Source organism: Littorina saxatilis, linkage group LG15 (assembly GCF_037325665.1).
Source record: "Littorina saxatilis isolate snail1 linkage group LG15, US_GU_Lsax_2.0, whole genome shotgun sequence".
Lineage (NCBI taxonomy): Eukaryota > Metazoa > Mollusca > Gastropoda > Littorinimorpha > Littorinidae > Littorina > Littorina saxatilis.
This window is the reverse complement of record NC_090259.1, coordinates 41,658,688-41,673,701: the sequence shown is the minus strand read 5'-3', so window position 1 is coordinate 41,673,701 and position 15,014 is coordinate 41,658,688. Positions and strand designations below refer to the sequence as shown.

General features: G+C 43.2%; 1 protein-coding gene and 2 long non-coding RNA genes across 6 annotated transcripts in view; 2 read left to right on the top strand and 1 right to left on the bottom strand.

The window, feature by feature from the left end:
- LOC138949331 (uncharacterized) overlaps positions 1 to 15,014 on the top strand; it is a 617,348-nt gene that overhangs the window by 65,532 nt on the left and 536,802 nt on the right. The gene's annotated exons all lie outside the window — the stretch shown is intronic.
- LOC138949326 (uncharacterized) overlaps positions 1 to 15,014 on the top strand; it is a 31,084-nt gene that overhangs the window by 1,995 nt on the left and 14,075 nt on the right. The window lies entirely within an intron of this gene.
- Positions 10,406 to 14,964, bottom strand: LOC138949325 (uncharacterized). 2 transcript variants are annotated; one of them, XR_011450236.1, is made up of 3 exons: positions 14,180 to 14,964; positions 13,298 to 13,388; positions 10,406 to 12,015 (listed from the first exon to the last, which is right to left on the bottom strand). It is a non-coding gene; the product is annotated as an uncharacterized lncRNA (long non-coding RNA). The 2 variants fall into 2 exon arrangements; XR_011450235.1 differs by lacking the exon at positions 14,180 to 14,964 and having other exon boundaries at positions 13,298 to 14,124.

The window sequence follows — 15,014 nt, the reverse complement described above, 5'->3', positions numbered from 1 at the left end:
CAAACTTCACACCAACACACTCCAAACACAGAATTTTGGGAGGATACAGACTTATTATTTCCTCACCAAAATATAACACAATTCTTCACTTCAAATACATCAATACGAATCAACTTCTTGAACACACAGTTCACACAACATATATAGCATTCACCCAATGCATGTAAATACATAGTATAAAGATACTTTCTCAAAGATAGATTTACGCACAAGATAAAGTGCTGACAGACACTCACGAGTTCGTATCACGGCTCACTGCATGTCGTCATTTACACCACCTTGTGCCGCTGAATCCCGTAGATGATGAATTCCCAGAAACTTTCCTTATAGGTGCCAACACACACCTTTCACGTTTCTCCCCGAGAAACATTTCCGCCATTAGCGAAATAAACCGTCGCCTCTACGACCGGTAACGATGGAGACTCCGCCGTCAAGCCATCTCTGCGCCGATGTGGTCTCTTCCCCCACCATCGCCCCGCATTCTCCCGTGTAAGGTCCCTCCCTTGTCCACGCCATGGAAACTCCTAAAGAATTAACCCAAGTCTTAATACACATTCTCTTAAACGATCTCCTCTTCCTAAACTAAAGTCATGTAAACATCTCTCTCGTTCATTCTACATTCACATTCCGTCCACAGACAAAATCCAACTATACTTCATCCATGAATCACTTAATCCATCACTGACACTACCACACATAGTATCACTGTCTTAAACATAACATAAATGCGTAACAACAATTATGTTCAAGAATTTACCAAAGAAAACCATAACATAATCACAACAAGAATTCTCTCAAAACTTCACACTAGAATTTAGTGCACATTGTATACACTAACCTTTACATTCCAGCTATGTATTCCAACTTCAATAATATACAACATAGTAAATAATTTACCTTAAGAGACCCGTCTCTTAAAGAGTGCTTGTTCCCAGAACAAGACCGACACGCGCCGACAACCTTCCCGGTTGAAAATCTTAAACGCTGTGACGTTATTGACCCCAGACCAGCTACAGTTCTCATAAACACAACTCATGTCAAACTATGGTTTTCTCGTGCAACGCACAAAACCCGTGATAACGCCTCTCCGGTCACCTACGCATCGCACTTCAATATTTAGGGAGGTTAAAAACACGACGTGGTTTCACATTACAAATATGCTACTCACATCTTTGTGACAAGCTTCCACACCCCAGCTACCCCTACCATTCTCTCACTCTGTTTCTCTGTTTGTCTATTCTCTGTTTGTCAACTCTGTCGCTCTCTCTCTCTCTCTCTCTCTCTCTCTCTCTCTCTCTCTCTCTCGCTCTCTCTCTCTTTCTCTCTCTCTCTCGCTCTCTCTCTCTCTCTCTCTCTTTCTCTCTCTCGCTCTCTCTCTCCAATCCAATGCAGAAATACCTTAGATTCTACCGAGTTAAAGTCAGTTTCGGCGTACATGGGGGCTCTACCCGGTAGTTTTATTAGCCAATGACGGAGCTTCCTGCTCGGTAAAACTCTACTGGGTATCTCACGCTCTCATTGGACCAAGTTCTACTGGTTTTGTTAAGAGAACCAATCCAGAGCAGAGATTCCCGGTAGATTCGCTAATCTACCTGGTAGATTTTGTAATCTACCGGTAAAATTTACCCGGTGAAAAGTTAGTTTCGGTGTTCCATAGTATGTGGCCTTCCTATTTCGTGCACACCTGTACTGTGTCCTTGCTATCTTGTGCACACCTGTACTGTGTCCTTACTATCTCTTGCACACCTGTACTGGGGCCTTACTATCTTTTGCACACCCGTAGGCCGAGAGCCGCCTTTCTCAAATTTTCGTTTCGCGCGCCTGTGCTTAGCCAGCCAGCTAAACTGAGCGCGCGGGTGACGAATCTTTGCAGGGGTCACCCAGTTTCTCGCAGCGAGGCTTCAGCGTTGTTTTCCCTAGTGATGAACGTGTAGCCGAGGCAACGTGACAATATTTGAGCGAAGTACTGTAGATTTACAGCTAGGTAGGCCTACTACCAACTTTGCACGGTCAGCGTGCTACTTTAATTTTTAACCAGTGGCTGACTCTTAGCCAGAGTCAGTATTTTGTACAACGCCGTCGTTATTATTTGATTCCAGTTGTGAGAAGGGAGGTGGCGAGTTTGCATATAAACAGGCTCTTGAAACTGTTTACTTTTGTTGGATTGAACTCTGTTTTGTATGACTGCGAAAGTGGATCGTGGTGGGGTTAGTCAGTGGATCGTGGTGGGGTTAGTCAGTGGATCGTGGTGGGGTTAGTCAGTGGATCGTGGTGGGGTTAGTCAGTGGATCGTGGTGGGGTTAGTCAGTGGATCGTGGTGGGGTTAGTCAGTTAGTAGTGATTGACCGTTCATAGTCATTCATTTGACCATGAAACGTGACACTATCTCAGGGTTCCGCCTGGGAGCAGACAATGGGACAATTGTTCCGTTTAAAACCAAATTCCGACGGGACTTAGTCCAGACAAGAAACGCCACGCAGGTTTAGGCGGTCGGGAAATGTTATTGTCGAAAGATGCAAAATGGTGCAATATGTTGCCATCTGATAATTTGGTACTGTATAATGTTATTATGATGTGTTATGTGCGCACCCACTTGTGTGAGTGTTTGTGTGTGTGTGTGTGTGTGTGTGTGTGTGTGTGTGTGTGTGTGTGTGTGTGTGTGTTTTAATGTCAGAGCCAAGACTCTACATTTCAAATGTTTTGCATGAGACACAACTAAACGACCGAGCTAGCGGACCTGATACACGATAGCCAAGCGGACTTAGTCTTCATAACAGAGACTTGGTTTAGAGAGGTCGGCGACGAGCCCCTGATGCAAGCGATGACCCCCCCCCCCCCCCCGGGCTTCATCCTCCACTCCTGCCCACGTCTGACTGGCGCGGGTGGTGGTCTGGCCATGCTCTATCGCACTTCATTGCGCGACTACGTAGACATTTCGCTTGAACGGTTTGACTTTCTTTCGTTCGAACTGTGCAAGACTAAAATCCGTCATTGCAATCAAGACCTCACATTTCTTTGTGTATACCGCCCTCCCCCCAATAAAAAGAACAAACTATCTACTCCGCAGTTTTTGGCTGAGTTCACAGAGCTTTTAGACGAATACGCCAATTTGCACTGTAATCTTGTAGTTGTCGGAGACATCAACCTTCATTATGATTCACAGTCGGACTTGAACGTTAACACGCTGAAAACACTGCTCCCCACTCTCAACTTATCCCAGCTGGTAGACAGGCCGACGCATCGTCGTGGACACACCCTTGACTGGGTGGTGGTCGGTGGGGACGTCGGCGTCTTAGACCTGATTGTGCAGGACATGTTGATCTCCGACCACTTCGTCATTTCTTTCAGCTTTGACCTTCAGAAGCCAGGCCCTGCCAGACGAGTCGTCACCTCGCGCAACATGAAGCGGATCGACATGGCAGCACTGAAGGATGACGTCAGAGCACTCCAGTTAGACAGACATGACCTCGTGTCCAGCTACAACAGCGACCTGCGCCGGATTCTGGACAAGCACGCCCCTCTCACCACACGCACAGTCACCGACAGACCCTCGGCACCTTGGCTTACGCCGGAGGTCTCAACAGCCAAGCAAGATCGGCGTCGCGCTGAGAGAGAGTGGAGGAAATCGGCTCTCACGGTCCACAGGCAAATCTTTGCTTTTCATCGAGAGGCCGTCAAAGAGATGGTGGATAAGAACAGACACCAGTTTATTTCTCAGAAAATCGAGAACAGCACCTCCAGCAAAGAACTCTTCCTGATCACAGGGCAGCTCCTCGGTAAAATTCAAAATAAAAAGCTCCCAAACTCCGTCCCTCTTGATGACCTTCCAGATAAGTTTGGGGACTTTTTTGCCGAAAAAATCGAGAAGATCCGAGTCGAGCTTGATGCTGCTCCTGGGCATCCAGAGCATGCGTCATTTCACGGCGCCCACCTCACCGATTTTTCCCCTGTCACTAAAGAACAAGTGAAGAAGATCATTGAAAAGCTCCACCCAAATCCTGTATTCTCGACCCAGAGGAATTACTCCCTGTCATTACTGATATCATAAATCAATCCCTCACATCCGGTCAAGTACCCCCTTCTTTTAAGCATGCAGTAGTCACTCCCCTCCTGAAAAAAGCTAACCTTGACATCAACACTTTTAAGAACTACCGCCCTGTCTCTAATTTGCCTTTTGTTTCGAAAGTCCTTGAAAAGGTTGTTTTGGCCCAATTGTCAGAGCATCTTGCTAAGACAGGTATGGTTGAACCATTACAGTCCGCCTACCGCGCAGATCACAGCACTGAAACAGCCCTACTTAAGGTAGCGAATGATCTTCTCACTGCCTGTGACAGCGGCTCTGTTTCGCTTCTGGCCCTGTTGGACCTATCCGCAGCGTTCGACACCATCGACCACGATATACTGCTGGCAAGGTTGAACACCACATTCGGCATAACAGGCACGGCTCTGGGGTGGTTCTGCTCCTACCTGACTGGACGCACTCAGGCTGTTGTGATCCAAAATAGGCACTCCGAGGACACCATACTAAAGTATGGAGTCCCACAAGGATCTGTGTTAGGCCCAGTGTTATTCACTATGTACATACAGCCGTTAGGCAAAGTCATAAAGCACCACAATGTCCTGTACCACATGTTCGCAGACGACACTCAACTACAAAAATCCGCACACACCAAACAGTTTACAGAGTTAGTGCAGTCAATAGAATCATGCAGCGATCACATCAAACAGTGGATGACAGTCAACAAGCTCAAGATGAACGATGATAAGACAGAGATCATGCCAGTTGGCAAACAATCAAACTTAAAGCTTCTTTCAGAAACATCCAGTCTTACGCTTTCTGATACCACAGTCACATTCAGCAGCAAAGTAAAAAACCTGGGTGTCCACCTTGACAGTAGCCTGTCAATGGACGCCCACATCAACTCACTCTGCAGAACCGCCTTTCTTGAAATGCGGAGGATTAGCCAAATCAGACACCTTCTTTCCCTCGACGCAACCAAGACACTGGTTTCGGCTTTTATTTTGTCGAGACTGGATTACTGCAACTCGCTCCTAGCCGGCCTCCCAGACGCCAAGCTAGACCGCCTACAGCGCATCATGAACAATGCAGCACGTCTTGTGCTGCGCAAGCGCAAGCGCGACCATGTCACCCCTCTCCTCATGACCCTTCACTGGCTACCAATCAAAGCACGCATAACATATAAAATAGCTACCCTGTGTTACCGTAGCCTTCACGACGACTCTGCCCCTTCTTACCTGTCTTCGCTCTTAAAGCCACACGTCCCCACACGCAACCTCAGATCCGCTGACGCAGGGCACCTTGTTGTCCCACGCATCAAACTGAACGCTTTCGGCAAGCGCGCCTTTATCTACACAGCTCCCTCTATTTGGAACTCTCTGCCCATGTCTGTCCGCCTTTCTACCTCTCTCCTCTCCTTCAAGTCCTCTCTAAAAACACACCTCTTCCGGCAATACTTCGACGCCTAGCCTGTTCAGTATCTGCCACATTGAGGAGAGGGGTCACTTGCCATCGTAGCGCGCTGTGGGCCGGCTGAGGACGGGTTGCTATTTCATGTGCCTGTTTCCTTGTTTATTTCCGTGTTTTTGTTCCTTGTACGTGCGCGCGATAGCTGTCGCGGTGTATGAGTGCGACTGCACGTGCCTTGGCGTGTGTGTGCGAGTGTGCGAGGGCTGTATTTTGTATATTGATTATTTGATACATGTATAAATGTGTCTCCAGGAATATGTTTTGTTTTAATCTTGTGTCGATACTATTTAGTTCTGCCTCGTTATTAGCCATTGAGTATAACTGTTTTATCATCATTGCTTTGTTGTTGTTCTTTAGCCATTTACGTTGAATGACTTGTTATACATTGACATTGATAGTTTTATTCTTCTTCTTCTTCGTCGTTCGCTAGTTAGTTTTTATCATAAGAACCTTTTCAAATTCCTATTTATACATAAATGCATATTTTATATTGTAAAGCAGTATGCATTGTTAGAGGATTTTTTAGTAGCAGTGTTTAAATGTCGAAGCTGCTTTTCCCATTTTTACCCAAGAGACCGACTGTATATTGTGTTATTGTATTTGTCAGACTTGATTGTACCAAGTCCCTACACATGTTGTAATGCGCTTAGAGCCAAATATTTTTGTTTTTTGTAAGGGATAGGCGCAATATAAATACACTTTATTATTATTATTATTATTATTATTATTATTATTATTATTATTATTATTATTATTATTATTATTATTATTATAAATATGGGTTAGCAGCGACATTGAGGGCCCCAAAGGGTTTAAAATCGTGATCGTGATTGGCGTTTTTTGACCTTTCTGTGACCGTGATTGCCGAAATTTCCATTTCTGTGATCGTGATGGGACTTTGCCCGTGATCCGTGATGACAAAAAAATCAAGTCTCGTGATCGTGATCGTCATTTGTTTTCGTGATCGTGATGGGCATTATTGCAAAGCATTTTATTTTCAACGTACATTTTTCACAGCTGTATCACTCTATGATCCTCTATTCGTCAAGGAGCCAATCCCGATTGAAGGGAAGCAACAACACATTCAGAAATATGATTTTGACAGAGATCCAATCAGAAGGCAAATTGCAAAAGTCTGCCAAACTTCATCCAATGGAAGGGCTTCGTGCAAAAGTTTTGAGTGCATTCAGTCAAATTCGAATTCGAAGATCAAAAATGGCGTGCAGCGGTACTGTCATCGAACTTCTGTTATATTTTGTGGATTCAAGCCAGACCAAAGCAGGCGGCGAGAATGCCTTCCTTCTACGGGTCGGTCTTTCCGAAGACGAAATATCAAGGTATGTTGATTTATGTTGCTCTATGACTGTTCTGAATGTAGGCAAAGATCTTGAAATTTGTTTAAGATCTTTGAGTTTGAGTGAGATCATTGACATTGTCGACATTGCCACGTCCGGCTGTCACTCGCTCAGTGTGACCTCGACTGGCTCGAGATCGAGTCTGCGTGTAGCCAAAACCGAAACTAGAAATGTGTTTTTTTCATCCCAGCAACGTGGACACGCTTGGCATAGATTCTAATTGTCGCTTCTTTGCATTAAGCTTGGATTTATTTTAGCGCCTGTAAACTTTAATATCAACAATGGGTTAAATTCAGAAACAATGGCGGGGAGACGTGCCAGTTTGGGTCACTTGATCCTCATGTCAAAGACGATCAAAGTCATGTTCGTTGGGGATTTTGTCAGGCATGCTACTTTTCCGGTAATTGCCGGAAATTCGATAAAGCCGTTTTTAAAATCCGGTAAAGTCAAATTTATTCCGGTGAAGTTGAAAAATTTCCGCAAAAACGATCCGTGTGAATATCGCGCAACGCGACCGGGCGCCGGTCTGAATGAAGCCAGCGCACAGTAGTGTTGTTTTCACCAGTTTGGAGGTGTGTTGAATGGTGGTGGGGGGAGGCTAAAATGGGATTTTTAACAAGATCACAACACTATTACAGCCCTGAAAATGATGCCCAGATTGCACCAGATTGCACAGATTTTAACCGTTTTTTTGAAAAAAATTCGGGGGGGGGGCATGCCCCCGGACCCCCCTAGTTGGCTCGCCTGCTTCGCAGGCTCAGGCTTGTGGCTTCGCCACTGGCACTCCGCGCTTCTTTCGGGTAAAACCATTTTTGGCCTGTAGCATTCCTGTTTGTTTTTCAAGGCCATGAAACCAGGCGATGGTGTACCTCAAATTGTATGGCAAAGTTGAAAATAAAGAACCCATCACACATACATGTACTTTAATTTCTATCCACCCAATAGTTTTTGAGAAAATAGGTTTACAAGATTTAGCTCTGGAAATGTGAAATTGTGCAAGTATATATTCATGTGTGTGAGACGGTGAGGGTGTGGGAGTTGACTGTCAGTGTATGAGTGGAGAGAGAGAGAGAGAGAGAGAGAGAGAGAGAGAGAGAGAGAGAGAGAGAGAGAGAGAGAGAGAGAGAGAAAACAATGAAAACAACATTCTTGTTACTGATTACAAATCATGATATGTATTTCTATGTGTGTATGAAAGAGAATTAAAAAAATAATAAGAAGAAAGTGCAACAGTTCTCACTTTGTGTTGAATAAACAATAGATGCAGAGGGGCGAATTTATTATGAGTTATTTCTAATATGCTGACTGTTAGCAAATGATAACAAGACATGTCGAGAAAAAAGATATCAAAATGAGCCTTTAGGCGAATTTTGATAGCGTTTTCGAGACATGTCTTGTTATCATTTGCTAACAGTCAGCATATTAGTAATAACGGTTTTATTATCCGTGCGTGGTAACAAACATAATACCCGAAGCGACCCTGCAAGTAAAGTGTCGCCATTTTGGCTTGGTTGGTTACAAGGTAAACAGAGCAAACAAAACAAACATCCAGCACACTTTCAGCTTTCAAGTAATCTTTCCCAAAAAGTTTAATTCACAATGTGTCCCTTCTTTTCTGTGCATAGTATCATAAAAACACTCAACAACAACAAAAAACCAGAACACAGACTCGAAAATGCTAACAAACAGAAAGTCCGAAATTGGAACGGACAGTTCTCGGAAGAGCCATCTCAAATGTTGCGTGCATTTGTGTTGCGCATGCGCAGTTGAATGCGGTTAAATGTCGGTGGAATTGAATGTTGATCGTTGCATGCGAGAGGTCACAGTGATGGAACATTGGCGGATTTGGTCTCGTTGGAGGCATGGCAGGTTCGTATTCCGGGTCGAAAAGAGCTGCTACCTCGTCGTTGCTGAGTTCCACGTCCTGTCGGATCGTCTGCTGGCTTGTGACAGTCGCCGATGCAACGAGACGACCGCGTTCGATTCTGCTTCACGTCGAAGTTTTGGCTGGTTCTCCCCGCGAAGTATGACTTGGGAGCAGTGCCAACTGCCTATTCTCTGTGAGCTGGGACGACATAGCAGCTGCCATCTCTAGTTTTTTGGCGGTGGATGTTTTTGGTACGGTTGCAGGGAGTTAGATCTAACAGTTTTGTGACCGGTGACACTGATAATGTCAATTGGACTGAAGTTCTTGTCTGCGAGTAGTGTTGCACCCGTCGCTCGCACGCTGTGGTTTGTGTAGATCTATATCTGCGACAATTGACACAGCTCACTTCTTCATAGTGTGGACGCCCATGGGTCTGCTGTCATACCATGTTTCGTCCTCTCCATGGAACGTGTTGACAGGGAATTGCCAAAGATGCTCACACTTTGGATTTAGCAGAGACAGGTACTTGTTGTAGCTGTACACTGACTGGACAGCTGCTGTCCCCAGTCTCTGGCATGACTCCAGTCACAAGTTCTTCGTCTCCAGCTCTGTGATTCTTGGTAAGTTCATCAAACCGTTTGATTACGTATTGTTTCCCTGTTGTTTGATCCATCTTCACTTCGAAGGTGTCTTTCGTCATTTTTTCAAAGTTTTCCAGGCCCCGTCTAAAAAAATAAAAACGGACATCAAACTGAACCTTGTTCAAAAGGCCAGTGGGGGTGTTGGGAGACATGAATTTTGATGCGTATAGGTTTTTTTTAGATCTTCTTGATTGATGGCAGGTTTGTTTGCCATGTTGCCAAAAGCACATAGGTGTAGTCTGCTACTGACAGCACCAAAAAGAGTTGCTTCCCTTTACTCAGTATTAAACTTACTTGCCATTCTATTTCCCTCCCACCGACAGAATTTGCTTTTTAGCACATTTTACACAGTAAATTGCATGAGAAAAATGTCAAAAAGTGACATTCAGTAGAACAATTCACCCTGATGTTTTTTATATTAATTTTTATTTTGTCGTGGTGATTTTTAATGCGTTATACAAAAAGGGTCCCGCCTTGAACGTTATAACATTTAACAGGTCACCTAGAATCAGTCCTGATTGGTCACATAGCCATAAAGGGCACTAGAATGATAATAAACTGTGTTGTTGTGTTTACTTTGACACGTGCTTTCTGTACATGCAACTTTTACCGTGACCGTGATTTGCCACTGGTGTTCGTGATCGTGAAAACAAAAATCAAGGTAACTGTGATCGTGAAAGCTAAAATTTCCCTTCCCGTGATCGTGATGATACCCCCCCTTTGGGGCCCTCGACATTACCAAACGGAAATTAAAAATCGGCGTGTTTTCTAAGCAGAGCCAAAGAAACTACAATGGGAAGAAGGATAACTTCCTCATTGGGCATGCTTAGAAATGAGAATGGCTAAATACGAGTTATTCCCCTTTTCTACATGCTGACCAGGCTGTCTCCTGCTTTGTCATGACTAGTACAGTCGATCTTTCTCATGCTGTGACTTGCTTTATTTTCACATTTTCGGTATTTAAAACAGCAAACACACACACACACACACACACACACACACACACACACACACACACACACACACACACACACACACACCGAAGAAGTTTCCATTCTGATTCGGTTATTTTATTTGGTGCTATATGTTTGCTTCACATTGTTTCTTTTACATTGCTTTAGGTATCCCAATTCGCTAAACACATCCATAATGCATGCATGGCTCATTCGAAACAGGGCAACTGAACAACTGATGCCCAATAGCAATAAATACTGAACAACTGAACAATAAATAGCAATAAATGATGACAGTGCCAAGTTTTTAAGTACAAAGTGAAATCATGTGACTGGACAAAGGCACAATTACAAAATACAAATAAAAAAAATCGAGGCCCATTTTAAATTAAGTTCTCAGCTCATATGGAAGCATAAGGTGACCCTAGAAACCGAAATTGGGAGACCTCCCGCCCCCAGGGCAGACTACAAAAAGAAAAGGGGGGGGAGGGGAGCTAATTTGTGAAAAAGTATAAAAGGAATCAAAAACTGTATACATGTATTTAGTTAATACCCCAAAAATTGTATAGTATATATACAATGTCAGACCCTAAAGAAAGTTTGTTAGTCATTGCTTAGGCAAAACAAAGCAAAATAGTCTGTTTACGGTATCCCGACCAACCCTATTTTTCCCCCGCCGACCCTAGACTTTTTTTTGGCATTTGGAGAAAAAGAAAAAGAAAAAAAAATCAATTTTGTTCCTGTTTTTTTGCAAAATAATTTAAAAAGATGGTTATAAAAAAAAAAATTAAGAAAAGCCGACCTACCGACCCTCTTTTTGTGTGCCTATGTTACTGTAAACAGACTAAAAGGTACATCACAAACAACACACCAGGGATGCTACTCCCCCCTTAAAAATAGCCATGAGTCATAGGTGTGACGTTTGAATCTTTTAGCTAAATAAAACCATAGGCAATTGATCGGAAATATCAGGAAAAATCTTAACAAGTTTATTATTTGTTTGCTTGGACCAATCCTCTTGCCGAAGAGTTTTACAGTAAAAATTGATTTTACGTCAAAAATATCACAGGAATATCGAATGTTGAGGTAAGGCTGGGATAGCCAAGTTCAAGAATAACGGAAGGTGACTGTTGAATCTTTTTGAAAATGTATAAAAATATAGATGGTAGGTAATTCAAAATTAAAAAAAGGACTCTCGGAGCATGGACTTAATGAGTCAAAAATTAAAGAAGGCTCTATGAGCCGAAGTACATGTTTTGTCTATTGTCTTTTTTTTATTTTGAATTGCCGACCATCTATATTTTGATACAACTTTGGACCCTCTTTGTACGGAGAGAGTTGGCAATTGTTAATCACATTCTCTCATCTCATTGACTCTCCTTCGGCTCCTTGGTAACATGCGTTCCCGTCTCTGCCAGGATTGGACACAGCAGCAGATAACCGGTAAATATGTAACAGGCATAAATGGCAAAATAGCTCGCCTCGCCTGATAATATATGAGACAACTGTTCTATTACAAAGTCTTTCTTGGGAGGCTTGGCTAATTTACTCGCTCGTTTTACACGGGGTTCCATCGTTTTCTTTTCTAATCGGAAAACCTTGCTCCTCAGTTTGTTGACCTTCTGCCAAAGTTCCGCTTCACGAGGGGATGGGGAGGATGACGACTTTGATGCTTTACATCCTATGTCCTCCAGGATCGCCTGAATGTCATCTAAAAAAGAAAACACACACACAAAACACATAAAATAACATCTTTACGTGTGGGAACTACAGGTACAATTTCATCCATCCATGCATCCGCCCTATACAGCTTCTTCTTCTTCTTCTTCTGCGTTCGTGGGCTGAAACTTTCACACGCACTCATTTTTTTGCACAAGTGGAATTTTACGTGTATGACCGTTTTTACCCCGCCATTTAGGCAGCCATACGCCGCTTTCGGAGGAAGCATGCGGGGTATTTTTGAGTCACTTGAGAAAAAGTGACTCTATGTAATCGGTCAGTGTTAGTCTGTCCGGCCGGCCGGACGGCCGGCCGTCCGTAGACACCACCTTAACGTTGGACTTTTCTCGGAAACTATCAAAGCGATCGGGCTCATATTTTGTTTAGTCGTGACCTCCAATGACCTCTACACTTTAACGATGGTTTCGTTGACCTTTGACCTTTTTCAAGGTCACAGGTCAGCGTCAAAGGAAAAATTAGACATTTTATATCTTTTCTCGGAAACTATCAAAGCGATCGGGCTCATATTTTGTTTAGTCGTGACCTCCAATGACCTCTACACTTTAACGATGGTTTCGTTGACCTTTGACCTTTTTCAAGGTCACAGGTCAGCGTCAAAGGAAAAATTAGACATTTTATATCTTTGACAAAGTTCATCGGATGTGATTGAAACTTTGTAGGATTATTCTTTACATCAAAGTATTTACATCTGTAGCCTTTTACGAACGTTATCAGAAAAACAAGGGAGATAACTAGCCTTTTCTGTTCGGCAACACACAACTTAACGTTGGGCTTTTCTCGGAAACTATAAAAGTGACCGGGCTCAAATTTTATGTGAACGTGACTCATTGTGTTGTGAATAGCAATTTCTTCCTGTCCATCTGATGCCTCATATAATATTCAGAACTGCGAAAGTGACTCGATCGAGCGTTTGCTCTTCTTGTTGTGTTTCTAAAACCCACCGAACTCTGACATGGATTACAGGATCTTTTTCGTGCGTACTTGGTCTTGTGCTTGCGTGTACACATGAAGGGGGATAAGTCACTAGCAGGTCTGCACATAAGTTGACCTGGGAGATCGGAAACATCTCCACACTTAACCCACCAGGCGGCCGCGACCGAGATTCGAACCCTCGACCTTCCGAGTTAATAGACCGACGTCTTACCACCCCGCCACAGCGCCCGTCACCCTATACAGCAATTATCAACTATGTAATGGATGGGTTTAAACATTTTTTGATGTCAGGGAGTTCTTCATGGTTAAAAATCTCTTACCTGGTTGAACAATTTGTGCATCAGGCGACAGGTCGGTCCTGGCTTCATTTGTAGCTACCCTTTGCGATGGTGGCTTCCTCCCACTAGCAACCTGCAAATGCACAGCTCTTTAACTGACAAACTCACAACCAACACCCAGTCCCAATGAAACAATTCTCCCAATTTCATGGCATTGGTCTTAGGCCACACAAAAAAGTGTATGTTTCTGGTAAGGCAAAACAAAAAATAATCTGTTTACGATATCCGGACCGACCCTATTTTTTTCCCACCGGCCCTAGACTTTTTTGGGGCATTAAAAAATAAAATTAAAATATTCAGATGGCTAAAATACAAAAAATAAAAAGCCGACCTACCGACGCTATTTTGGGGGGGCCTATGTTACCTTTAACAGACTTTTTTTGTGGCCTAACATGACTAAAGGTGGAGATTTTTTTTCTAAACTTTTTTTTTTTAAACCATCTTTTTAACTTACTTTGTTGAAAAACAGGAAAACAAGTGATTTTCGAATACCCCTTTTATTTTTGAAAATGCAAAAACAAAAGTCTAGGGTCATCGGGAAAACATAGGTAGGGTCAGGTGACCAGAAACATACAACTTTTTTGTTGTTGACGCCGACCCTATACTTTTTTTGCCATTTGGGGCTGTTTTTTTGGCAAAATAAGTTCATCATATCATCATAATCAAGACGTCAATCCAAAATAAGTAACTTTTTTTTGTTGGCCTTATCATTATTTTGCGCTAAATGCAAACAGGCATTATTTGATGGGAACAATGCTGGTTTTTTTCAATTCTTACATCAGCCTCAAACTTGTCATTACTCAACCTGCATTTATTAGTGTGCTTCTTTGATTTGCAAAAACCTAAAACCAATAAATAAATAACCTTCGGTGGTGGATTGGGCACTGCAAACAATGTCGGGACAGCATTCCACACAAGTGATCCTCTCTGCAGGATTGTTTTACTGGTTGGCCTCAAAGTGATCAGTACAAAGCTTGAGACCTTGAACATCAGCTGGCTGCAGCTTTTCAAAGTCCTCTCGCCTTGTGAATTGCATCCATATTCTGCACCTAGTTTGACAATGAAAACAACAATGTTATTGTTAAACTAAGCAAAAAGGAAAGACAAAAAAAGCTAAATCAGATCTTCAGTCTAAATCTAACGCTCTGCCTGAACGCAAAACGGATGAGTGATGTACCTTTGTACTGTAGTTTTCCCGTAAGCAAGGTTTGATAAAGGTTTCGGCAAATATGCCCACGGGTAGTTTGTCATCAAGTGTAAACTGTTGTTTTGTACTGACTGCTGACTCACACTCACAGTCGTAAGTACTCGCTGACGCTGTAGTCTACTGAGTGAGTTGACTCGAGCCATTGCATTCATTCTCATTCTGAAGAAGGTAAACCTGATGAAATAATCACTGCACAACCCACCTTTTTTCTTCTTTAGGGAACTTGTGGAAAGTTTTCCCGAAGCAGCTCTGTTTGCAACGGGCGTTCTTGCAACAAAAAGCCGAGCACAATTTACCACCACCACGCACGCGATCGGTACCTACGCGATCCGCCATTTTGTTTTCGCCGCCAGCATGTGACTAGGGACGATAACCCACAAACACTTTTTCGCATTTTCTTCGCAAGTTCCACGTCTTCCTTTTGTACAGTGTTTGGCAGAGCCAAAAAATGTCCCAAAGGACATGCAGCCTCTTCTTTCTTGTGAGAAGCTG